The following is a 12,799-nucleotide window of genomic DNA, read 5'->3' as shown; positions in this document are numbered from 1 at the left end:
TATGACAATACCTTAGCTCCGGTCAACCGACATAACACTTATCAAGGCAATGAACGTTAACATAATGAATCGTGGTGAAAGTAACTCAGCGATATTTTCATGTGTCCTCAAGAGCATTTTAGTCACTATAAAAAACACCACCGGCTTGTCTTTAACACAATTAAGGATTGGGTCAGTTGCTACACTTTGCTACTTTTGTTACTTGCTACCTTGTTACTATTTATCATGCTATCAAACTATCTATCAAAACTACTTTACAGTACTTGTTGAAAACTACCTATCTATTCCTTCTGCTCCTCGTTGGGTTTGACAATCTTACTTATCGAAAGTACTACAATTGACCCCCTATACTTGTGGATTATCGGAATTGTCCTAAGGTGTTGTTAGGAGAGATGCCTCAAACCTACGTCTTCAAATGTCTATGGAAGCTTAGACGTTTTCATGGATAGTCGGGCGGGCATCGACTATTCCAGTCTATCCCTTAAAATTTCTGTTTCAAACATTTCAAGCTCTAAATTTAGACTAGTTGGATATACTACATGCAAATTATCAAAATTTAACCAGTTTGATGACTATGTCCCTATTGGGGAAGACCGAATCCTCGAGTCCGCTCGATGATACACACAAGCCGTGATTTCGATCTCCGGACCAGAGTGGGGATACCTAATGATGAAGACACCGAGAGAGTCTAGGGTTTGAGCAAAGAACAAGGATGATCTGGAATGCTTGGATCAATTGATTGCGTGTACCTGACATGGAAGAATTATCACATGGGATGGAAAGGTCGGTACAAAGACCACACCAAAGATCCAACCATCATTCTTGAGGCAGTTGCATAGGAGGATCTATTGATTTGGCATTCATTTTCTAGATTGCCTAACTCTTATAATGACCCGAATGTGCATTCGAGATCATACCGCCCGCAAGGCTTTTTGCTGAAGATGCTTCTCCTTGCAACTATGTTCTCAATAGTCGTGAGTACGTGATGAGCTACTACCTTGCAAATGGCATCTATGCTCCATGTGCCTCACTGTGAAGACAGTCCCGCGTCCTCAACGCAACAAGAGATTCCACTTTGCAATGTGTCAAGAGTCGACAAGAAAGGATGTTGAGAGAGCTTTCGCCATGCTTCAAAAGCATTTTGCCATTGTTCATGGTCCTACCAAGTATTGGAATCTAGGTCCTATGGCAAATAGTAACATATTGCATCATCTTACACAACATGTGTTGGAAATATGCCCTAGAGGCAATAATAAATAGGTTATTATTATATTTCCTTGTTCATGATAATCGTTTATTATCCATGCTAGAATTGTATTGATAGGAAACTCAGATACATGTGTGGATACATAGACAACACCATGTCCCTAGTAAGCCTCTAGTTGACTAGCTCGTTGATCAATAGATGGTTACGGTTTCCTGACCATGGACATTGGATGTCGTTGATAACGGGATCACATCATTAGGAGAATGATGTGATGGACAAGACCCAATCCTAAGCCTAGCACAAGATCGTGTAGTTCGTTTGCTCAGAGCTTTTCTAATGTCAAGTATCACTTCCTTAGACCATGAGATTGTGCAACTCCCGGATACCGTAGGAATGCTTTGGGTGTGCCAAACGTCACAACGTAACTGGGTGGCTATAAAGGTGCACTACGGGTATCTCCGAAAGTGTCTGTTGGGTTGGCACGAATCGAGACTGGGATTTGTCACTCCGTGTAAACGGAGAGGTATCTCTGGGCCCACTCGGTAGGACATCATCATAATGTGCACAGTGTGACCAAGGAGTTGATCACGGGATGATGTGAGTTACGGAACGAGTAAAGAGACTTGCCGGTAACGAGATTGAACAAGGTATAGGGATACCGACGATCGAATCTCGGGCAAGTAACATACCGTTAGACAAAGGGAATTGAATACGGGATTGATTGAATCCCCGACATCGTGGTTCATCCGATGAGATCATCGTGGAACATGTGGGAGCCAACATGGGTATCCAGATCCCGCTGTTGGTTATTGACCGGAGAACGTCTCGGTCATGTCTGCATGGTTCCCGAACCCGTAGGGTCTACACGCTTAAGGTTCGATGACGCTAGGGTTATAGGGAAAGCATGTACGTGGTTACCGAATGTTGTTCGGAGTCCCGGATGAGATCCCGGACGTCACGAGGAGTTCCGGAATGGTCCGGAGGTAAAGATTTATATATGGGAAGTCCTGTTTTGGTCACCGGAAAAGTTTCGGGTGAAATCGGTAATGTACCGGGACCACCGGGAGGGTCCCGGGGGTCCACCAAGTGGGGCCACCAGCCCCAGAAGGCTGCGTGGGCCAAGTGTGGGAGGGGACCAGCCCTAGGTGGGCTGGTGCGCCCCCCACCAAGGCCCAAGGCGCATGGGAGAGTGGGAGGGGGCAAACCCTAGGTCCAGATGGGCCTTAGGGCCCATCTAGTGGGGCGCCTCCCCCTCTCCTCCCCTTGGCCGCCCCCCTTGATGGCATCTAGGGCTGGCCGCCTCCTCTTGGGGGTGGAAACCCTAAGGGGGGCGCAGCCCCCTTCCCCCCTATATATACTTGAGGTTTGGGCTGCCATACAGACACGAGAAAGTCTCCTTTTGGTGCTGCCCTACCCCTCTCCCTCCTCCTCCTCTCCCGCGGTGCTTGGCGAAGCCCTGCGGGATTGCCACGCTCCTCCACCACCACCATGCCGTCGTGTTGCTGCTGGATGGAGTCTTCCCCAACCTCTCCCTCTCTCCTTGCTGGATCAAGGCGTGGGAGACGTCACCGGGCTGCACGTGTGTTGAACGCGGAGGCACCGTACTTTCGGTGCTTAGATCGGAATCAACCGTGATCTGAATCGCTACGAGTACGACTCCCTCATCCGCGTTCTTGCAACGCTTCCGCATCGCGATCTACAAGGGTATGTAGATTCACTCCCCTTCCCCTCGTTGCTAGATTACTCCATAGATTGATCTTGGTGATGCGTAGAAAATTTTGAATTTCTGCTACGTTCCCCAACAGTGGCATCATGAGCTAGGTCTATGCGTAGTTTCTATGCACGAGTAGAACACAAAGTAGTTGTGGGAGTCGATGTTGTCAATTCTTCTTGCCGCGACTAGTCTTATCTTGTTTCGGCGGCATTGTGGGATGAAGCGGCCCGGACCGACCTTACACGTACGCTTACGTGAGACAGGTTCCACCGACTGACATGCACTAGTTGCATAAGGTGGCTAGCGGGTGTCTGTCTCTCCCACTTTAGTCGGAACGGATTCGATGAAAAGGGTCCTTATGAAGGGTAAATAGAAATTGGCATATCACGTTGTGGTCTTACGTAGGTAAGAAACGTTCTTGCTAGAAACCTATACAAACCACGTAAAAACTTGCAACAACAATTAGAGGACGTCTAACTTGTTTTTGCAGCAAGTGCTATGTGATGTGATATGGCCAGAAGATATGATGAATGATATATGTGATGTATGAGATTGATCATATTCTTGTAATAGGGATCACGACTTGCATGTCGATGAGTATGACAACCGGCAGGAGCCATAGGAGTTGTCTTTATTTTTTGTATGACCTGCGTGTCATTGAATAATGCCATGTAAGTTACTTTACTTTATTGCTAAGCGCGTTAGCCATAGAAGTAGAAGTAACCGTTGGCGTGACAACTTCAAGAAGACACAATGATGGAGATCATGATGATGGAGATCATGGTGTCATGCCGGTGACAAAGATGATCATGGTGCCCCGAAGATGGAGATCAAAGGAGCAAAATGATATTGGCCATATCATGTCACTATTTGATTGCATGTGATGTTTATCATGTTATGCATCTTATTTGCTTAGAACGACGGTAGTAAGTAAGATGATCCCTCACTAAAATTTCAAGAAAGTGTTCACCCTAACTGTGCACCGTTGCGAAGGTTCGTCGTTTCGAAGCACCACGTGATGATCGGGTGTGATAGATTCTTACGTTCGAATACAACGGGTGTTGACGAGCCTAGCATGTACAGACATGGCCTCGGCACACACGCAATACACTTAGGTTGACTTGACGAGCCTAGCATGTACAGACATGGCCTCGGAACACAAGAGACCGAAAGGTCGAACATGAGTCGTATAGCAGATACGATCAACATGGAGATGTTCACCGATGATGACTAGTCCGTCTCACGTGATGATCGGACACGGCCTAGTTTGACTCGGATCATGTATCACTTAGATGACTAGAGGGATGTCTATCTGAGTGGGAGTTCATTAATCAGACGAACTTCATTATCATGAACATAGTCAAAAGGTCTTTGCGAATTATGTCTTGCGCTTTAAGTTCTACTGGTTTAGATCTGTTCCTAGAGAAAATTTAGTTGAAAGTTGGTAGTAGCAATTATGCGGACTGGGTCCGTAAACTGAGGATTGTCCTCATTACTACACAGAAGGCTTATGTACTTAATGCACCGCTCGGTGTGCTGAACCTCAGCGTCGTCTGTAGATGTTACGAAACATCTGACATACACGTTTTGATAACTACGTGATAGTTCAGTGCGGTTTAGAATTGTGGCACCCAAGACGTTTTTGAAACGTCGCAGAACATGTGAGATGTTCCGAAGACTGAAATTGGGATTTCAGACTAGTGCCCACGTCAAGAGGTATGAGACCTCTGACAAGTTTCCTAAGCCTGCAAACTAAGGGAGAAAAGCTCAATCGTTGAGCGTGTGCTCAGATTGTCTGAGTGCCACAATCGCTTGAATCGAGTGGGAGTTATTCTCCCAGATGAGATAGTGATAGTTCTCCATAGTCACTGCCACCAAGCTAGTAGAGCTTCGTGATGAACTATAACATATCAAGGATAGTTATGATGATCCTTGAGCTATTCGCGATGTTTGACACCGCGAGAGTAGAAATCAAGAAGGAGCATCAATTGTTGATGGTTAGTAGAACCACTAGTTTAAGAAGGGCAAGGGCAAAAGGGATACTTCATGAAACAGCAAGTCGTTTGCTGCTCTAGTGAAGAATCCCAAGGTTGAACCCAAACCCGAGACTAAGTGCTTCTGTAATAAGAGGAACGGTCACTGAAGCAGTACTACCCTAGATACTTGGTAGATGAGAAGACAGGCAAGGTCGACAGAAGTATATTGGATATACGTCATATGAATGTGTACTTTACTAGTACTCCCAGCAGCACCAGGGTATTAGATACCGGTTCGGTTGCTAAGTGTTAGTAACTCGAAATAAAAGCTGCGGAATAAACGGAGACTAGCTAAAGGTGAGATGACGATATGTGTTGGAAGTGTTTCCAAGGTTGATGTGATCAAGCATCGCATGCTCCCTCTACTATCGAGATTTGGTGTTTGCGTTGAGCATGATTGGATTATGTTTATCGCAATACGGTTATTCATTTAAGGAGAATAATGGTTACTCTGTTTATTTGAATACCTTCAATGGTCTTGCACCTAAAATGAATCTCGATTGTAGTGATACACATGTTCGTGCCAAAAGATGTAAAATAGTAATGATAGTTCCAGATACTTGTGGCACTGCAATTTGAGTCATATTGGTATAGAACGCATGAAGAAGCTCCATGTAGATGGATCTTTGGACTCAATCGTTTTTGAAAAGATTGAGACATGCGAACCATGTCTATTAGTATATATGCATGAAGAAACTCCATGCAGATGGATCGTTTGGACTCACTTGATTTCGAATCACTTGAGACATGCAAATCATACCACATGGGCGAGATGACTGAAAGTCCTCGTTTTCAGTAAGATGGAACAAGAGAGCAACTTATTGGAAGTAATACATTTTGATGTATGCAGTCCAATGAGTGCTGAGGCATGCAGTGGATATCATTATGTTCTTACTTCACAGATGATTTGAGTAGATGCTGAGAATATTTACTTGATGAAACACAAGTCTGAATTATTGAAAGGTTCAAGTAATTTCAGAGTGAAGTTGAAGATTGTCATGACAAGAGGATAAAATGTCTATGATATGATCATAGAGATATCTGAGTTACGAGTTTGGCACACAATTAAGACATTGTGGAAAGTGTTTCACAATTAATACCGCCTGGAACACCATAGTGTGATGGTGTGTCCGAACATCATAACTGCACCCTATTGGATATGGTGCATACCATGATGTTTCTTATCAAATTACCACTATCGTTTATGGGTTAGGCATTAGAGACAACCGCATTCACTTTAAAAGGGGCACCACGCAATTCCGTTGAGACGACACAGTTTAGAGAAACCTAAGTTGTCGTTTTCTTAAAAGTTTGGGGCTGCGATGCTTATGTGAAAAAGTTTCAAGCTGATAAGCTCGAACCCAAAGCGGATAAATACATCTTCATAGAAAACCCAAAACAGTTGGGTATACCTCCTATTTCAGATCTGGAAGCAAAAGTAATTGCTTCTAGAAACAAGTCCTTTCTCGAGGAAAAGTTTCTCTCGAAAGAATTGAGTGGGAGGATGGTGGAGACTTGATAAGGTTATTGAACCGTCACTTCAACTAGTGTGTAGCAGGGCACAGGAAGTTGTTCCTGTGGCACCTACACCAGTTGAAGTGGAAGCTTATGATAGTGATCATGAAACTTCGGATCAAGTCACTACCAAACCTCGTAGGACGACGAGGATGCGCACTACTTCAGAGTAATGCGTGATCCTGTCTTGGAAGTCATGTTGCTAGACAACAATGAACCTACGAGCTATGGAGAAGCGATGGCGGGCCCATATTCCGACAAATGGTTAAGAGCCATGAAATCCGAGATAAATGGATCTTTGAGAAGAAGACGGACGTGGACGGTAATGTTACCGTCTATGAAGCTCGACTTGTGGCAAAGAGTATTTCCACAAGTTCAAGGAGTTGACTACGATGAGATTTTCTCATCCGTAGCGATGCTTAAGTCCGTCGGAATCATGTTAGCATTAGTTGCATTTATGAAATCTGGCAGATGGATGTCAAAACAAGTTTCCTTACCAGTTTTCGTAAGGAAAGGTTGTATGTGATACAATCAGAAAGGTTTTGTCGATCCTAAGGATGCTAAAAGGTATGCTAGCTCCAGCGATCCTTCCATGGATTAGAGCAAGCATCTCGGAGTCAGAATATACGCTTTGATGGGGTGATCAAAGTTTTTGGGTTTATACAAAGTTTGTTAGAAACTTGTATTTACAATAAAGTGAGTGGGAGCGATACAATATTTCTGATAAGTATATGTGAATGACATATTGTTGATCCGAAATGATGTAAAAATTTCTGGAAAGCATAAAGGGTTGTTTGAAAGGAGTTTTTCAAAGGAAGACCTGGATAAAGCTGCTTACATATTGGGCATCAAGATCTATAGAGATAGATCAAGACGCCTGATGATACTTTCAAAAGAACGCACACCTTGACATGATTTTGAAAGAGTTCAAAATAGATCAGCAAAGAAGGAGTTCTTGGCTGTGTTACAAGGTGTGAGTATTGAGTAAGACTCAAGACCTGACCACAGCAGAAGAGAGAGAAAGGACGAAGGTCGTCCCCTATGCTTTAGACGTAGGCTCTACAGTATGCTATGCTGTGTACCGCACATGAAGTGTGCCTTGCCATGAGTTGGTCAAGGGGTACAATAGTGATCCGGGAATGGATCACATGACAGCGGTCGAACTTATCCTTGGTACCTAGTGGACTAAGGAATTTTCTCAATTATGGAGGTGAAAAGGAGTTCGTCGTAAAGGGTTACGTCGATGCGAACTTTGACACTAATCCGGATGACTCTGAGTAGTAAACCGGATTCGTATAGTAGAGCAATTATTTGAAATGGCTCCAAATAGCGCGTGGTAGCATCCACAAGATGACATAGATATTCGTAAAGCACACACGGATCTGAAAGGTTCAGACCCGTTGACTAAATAACCTCTCTCACAAGCATAACATGATCAAACCAGAACTCATTGAGTGTTAATCACATAGAGATGTGAACTAGATTGTTGACTCTAGTAAACTCTTGGGTGTTGGTCACATGGTGATGTGACCTGTCAGTGTTAATCACATGGTGATGTGAACTAGATTATTGACTCTAGTGCAAGTGGGAGACTGTTGGAAATATGCCCTAGAGGCAATAATAAATAGGTTATTATTATATTTCCTTGTTCATGATAATCGTTTAATATCAATGCTAGAATTGTATTGATAGGAAACTCAGATACATGTGTGGATACATAGACAACACCATGTCCCTAGTAAGCCTCTAGGAGACTAGCTCGTTGATCAATAGATGGTTACGGTTTCCTGACCATGGACATTGGATGTCGTTGATAACGGGATCACATCATTAGGAGAATGATTTGATGGACAAGACCCAATCCTAAGCCTAGCACAAGATCGTGTAGTTCGTTTGCTCAGAGCTTTTCTAATGTCAAGTATCACTTCCTTAGACCATGAGATTGTGCAACTCCCGGATACCGTAGGAATGCTTTGGGTGTACCAAACGTCACAACGTAACTGGGTGGCTATAAAGGTGCACTACGGGTATCTCCGAAAGTGTCTGTTGGGTTGGCACGAATCGAGACTGGGATTTGTCACTCCGTGTAAACGGAGAGGTATCTCTGGGCCCACTCGGTAGGACATCATCATAATGTGCACAGTGTGACCAAGGAGTTGATCACGGGATGATGTGAGTTACGGAACGAGTAAAGAGACTTGCCGGTAACGAGATTGAACAAGGTATAGGGATACCGACGATCGAATCTCGGGCAAGTAACATACCGTTAGACAAAGGGAATTGAATACAGGATTGATTGAATCCCCGACATCGTGGTTCATCCGATGAGATCATCGTGGAACATGTGGGAGCCAACATGGGTATCCAGATCCCGCTGTTGGTTATTGACCGGAGAACGTCTCGGTCATGTCTGCATGGTTCCCGAACCCGTAGGGTCTACACGCTTAAGGTTCGATGACGCTAGGGTTATAGGGAAAGCATGTACGTGGTTACCGAATGTTGTTCGGAGTCCCGGATGAGATCCCGGACGTCACGAGGAGTTCCGGAATGGTCCGGAGGTAAAGATTTATATATGGGAAGTCCTGTTTTGGTCACCGGAAAAGTTTCGGGTGAAATCGGTAATGTACCGGGACCACCGGGAGGGTCCCGGGGGTCCACCAAGTGGGGCCACCAGCCCCAGAAGGCTGCGTGGGCCAAGTGTGGGAGGGGACCAGCCCCAGGTGGGCTGGTGCGCCCCCCCACCAAGGCCCAAGGCTCATGGGAGAGTGGGAGGGGGCAAACCCTAGGTCCAGATGGGCCTTAGGGCCCATCTAGTGGGGCGCCTCCCCCTCTCCTCCCCTTGGCCGCCCCCCTTGATGGGATCTAGGGCTGGCTGCCTCCTCTTGGGGGTGGAAACCCTAAGGGGGGCGCAGCCCCCTTCCCCCCTATATATACTTGAGGTTTGGGCTGCCATACACACATGAGAACGTCTCTCTTTCGGTGCAGCCCTACCCCTCTCCCTCCTCCTCCTCTCCCGCGGTGCTTGGCGAAGCCCTGCGGGATTGCCACGCTCCTCCACCACCACCATGCCGTCGTGTTGCTGCTGGATGGAGTCTTCCCCAACCTCTCCCTCTCTCCTTGCTGGATCAAGGCGTGGGAGACGTCACCGGGCTGCACGTGTGTTGAACGCGGAGGCACCGTACTTTCGGTGCTTAGATCGGAATCAACCGCGATCTGAATCGCTACGAGTACGACTCCCTCATCCGCGTTCTTGCAACGCTTCCGCATCGCGATCTACAAGGGTATGTAGATTCACTCCCCTTCCCCTCGTTGCTAGATTACTCCATAGATTGATCTTGGTGATGCGTAGAAAATTTTGAATTTCTGCTACGTTCCCCAACAACATGATCATTGAGGATGAGACAGGCATGCCAGTGAACTTTCGGTACATCACCAACAGGGATCCTATTTAGCCGGAACACGATGAAAACATGATATAGATATTCCTCGCAACGCATCAAGTATCGAGAACCGAGAAGTTCGTACCCAACTCCAAGATGACCTTGTTGAGCACTTGTGAGCACTTCACAGCACTTGATTGTTGTGCTTCTACCATGCTCTTTATTTACTTCTTTTTTCGCGAATACGCAAAGCTTGCGTATCTTTTCATTGGTAGAAGAAGAGAAAATGAGTACAATAGAGGGTACAACACATAAGCATGGAACCCAGAGCAGAGAGAGGGATGCTCAGCCCGAACATGGAAAAGACACAACAAAACCCACCAAGCCTAAAACTCGAGAGGCAGACCGAATGAGCACAACAACGAACATCTTCAGAGCCAACACTGAGGACACCGCGAGCAAGCAAGATGGCGCCTTCAAGAAGGGAAACGGCATTGTGACGCCGTCGCCATCCGACTCCGACCCGACGAATCGAACCTAGAGTTTCCCCCGAAGCTCGAAGAGGGGTGATGTCTACTATGCAACATTCTTCTTGTAGACGTTGTTGGGCCTCCAAGTGCAGAGGTTTGTAGGACAGTAGCAAATTTCCCTCAAGTGGATGACCTAAGGTTTATCAATCCGTGGGAGGCGTAGGTTGAAGATGGTCTCTCTCAAACAACCCTGCAACCAAATAACAAAGAGTCTCTTGTGTCCCCAACACACCCAATACAATGGTAAATTGTATAGGTGCACTAGTTCGGCGAAGAGATGGTGATACAAGTGCAATATGGATGGTAGATATAGATTTTTGTAATCTGAGAATATAAAAACAGTAAGGTAACTAATGGTAAAAGTGAGCACAAACGGTATTGCAATGCTAGGAAACAAGGCCTAGGGTTCATACTTTCACTAGTGCAAGTTCTCTCAACAATAATAACATAATTGGATCATATAACTATCCCTCAACATGCAACAAAGAGTCACTCCAAACTCACTAATAGCGGCGAACAAACGAAGAGATTATTGTAGGGTACGAAACCACCTCAAAGTTATCCTTTCTGATCGATCTATTCAAGAGTCCGTAGTAAAATAACACGAAGCTATTCTTTCCGTTCGATCTATCATAGAGTTCGTACTAGAATAACACCTTAAGACACAAATCAACCAAACCCCTAATGTCACCTAGATACTCCGATGTCACCTCAAGTATCCACGGGTATGATTATACGATATGCATCACACAATCTCAGATTCATCTATTCAACCAACACAAAGAACTTTAAAGAGTGCCCCAAAGTTTCTACCGGAGAGTCAAGACGAAAACGTGCGCCAACCCCTATGCATAAGTTCACAAGGTCACTGAACCCGCAAGTTGATCACCAAAACATACATCAAGTAGATCACGTGAATATCCCATTGTCACCACAGGTAAGCACATGCAAGACATACATCAAGTGTTCTCAAATCCTTAAAGACTCAATCCGATAAGATAACTTCAAAGGGAAAACTCAATCCATTACAAGAGAGTAGAGGGGGGAGAAACATCATAAGATCCAACTATAATAGCAAAGCTCGCGATACATCAAGATCGTACCACCTCAAGAACACGAGAGAGAGAGAGAGAGAGAGAGAGATCAAACACATAGCTACTGGTACATACCCTCAGCCCCGAGGGTGAACTAGTCCCTCCTCGTCATGGAGAGCGCCAGGATGATGAAGATGGCCACCGGTGAGGGATCCCCCCCTCCGGCATGGTGCCGAAACAGGGTCCCGATTGGTTTTTGGTGGCTACAGAGGCTTGCGGCGGCGGAACTCCCGGTCTAGGTTATGTTCTGGAGGTTTCTGTATATATAAGAGGTTTTGGCGTCGAGAACAAGTCAGGGGGGGTCTCCGGGCTGTCCACGAGGTAGGGGGCGCGCCCAGGGGGTGGGCGTGCCTCCCACCCTCGTGGGCAGCCCGGGACTCTTCTGGCCCAACTCTTTTACTCCATGGCCTTCTTCTGGTCCAAAAATAAGCTCCGTCAAGTTTCAGGTCAATTGGACTCCGTTTGGTTTTCCTTTTCTGCGATACCAAAAACAAGGAAAAAACAAAAACTGGCACTGGGCTCTAGGTTAATAGGTTAGTCCCAAAAATCATATAAAATAGCATATAAATGCATATAAAACATCCTAGAAGGATAATATAATAGCATGAATACTTCATAAATTATAGATATGTTGGAGACGTATCAAGGGGCACGTTGAGAGGCCATGGCAGTGCCTCCAACAAGGAAAAGGACACCCACGAGTGTCGCCGCTGCAGCATCGGCAAGCCGAGCATGGATTTTGCCAAGCCTGTATCCGTGCAATCCCATAGCCACCAAGTGAGGAACTGAAGACGAGGAAGACCGCCCGCCGATCGATCGCCACCTCAATAGGGGGGAAGGGGTGGGCCTGCATCTGCCGCCGGAAAAACACGAGCTTTGGAGCCGACATGGCGTGTAGGAGGATGGGGTCGGGGAGGCAGCAAGGTAGAGAGCCGACGCGGATGGGTAGGGTGGCGACAGGCGCCGTCGACAAGCCAGGAACCGAAAGGGGAGCGCAGTTCTGAGCTGCCTAGGACGGAGTAGCCAGAAACCGACGAGCCAAAGAAGCTGGAAGGGACGCAGCAACCCAAGCGTCAGGGCCGAAACTGCGCCGGTAGGACGCCAACATGCCATGGACACCGGAGAACGCAGGTCCGTGACCGCCGGGACCGGAGCGGAGCCGACAAGGATCCACCGTGAAGCTTCAACCCCTGCCAAGAAAGACATCCGTGACCTCACACTTGCAGATGTTGGCACCGTAGCTCGGAGAAGACGCCGCCAGTGACGGAGAGTGGCATGCACGGGGCAGGGCCAAGCCTCGGCCAGCCCGGCCACCTCCATCCA

This window comes from Triticum aestivum, chromosome 1D (assembly GCF_018294505.1).
Source record: "Triticum aestivum cultivar Chinese Spring chromosome 1D, IWGSC CS RefSeq v2.1, whole genome shotgun sequence".
NCBI classification, from domain to species: Eukaryota; Viridiplantae; Streptophyta; class Magnoliopsida; order Poales; family Poaceae; genus Triticum; species Triticum aestivum.
The sequence above is the reverse complement of the archived record's forward strand: the minus strand, read 5'-3'. Positions refer to the sequence as shown.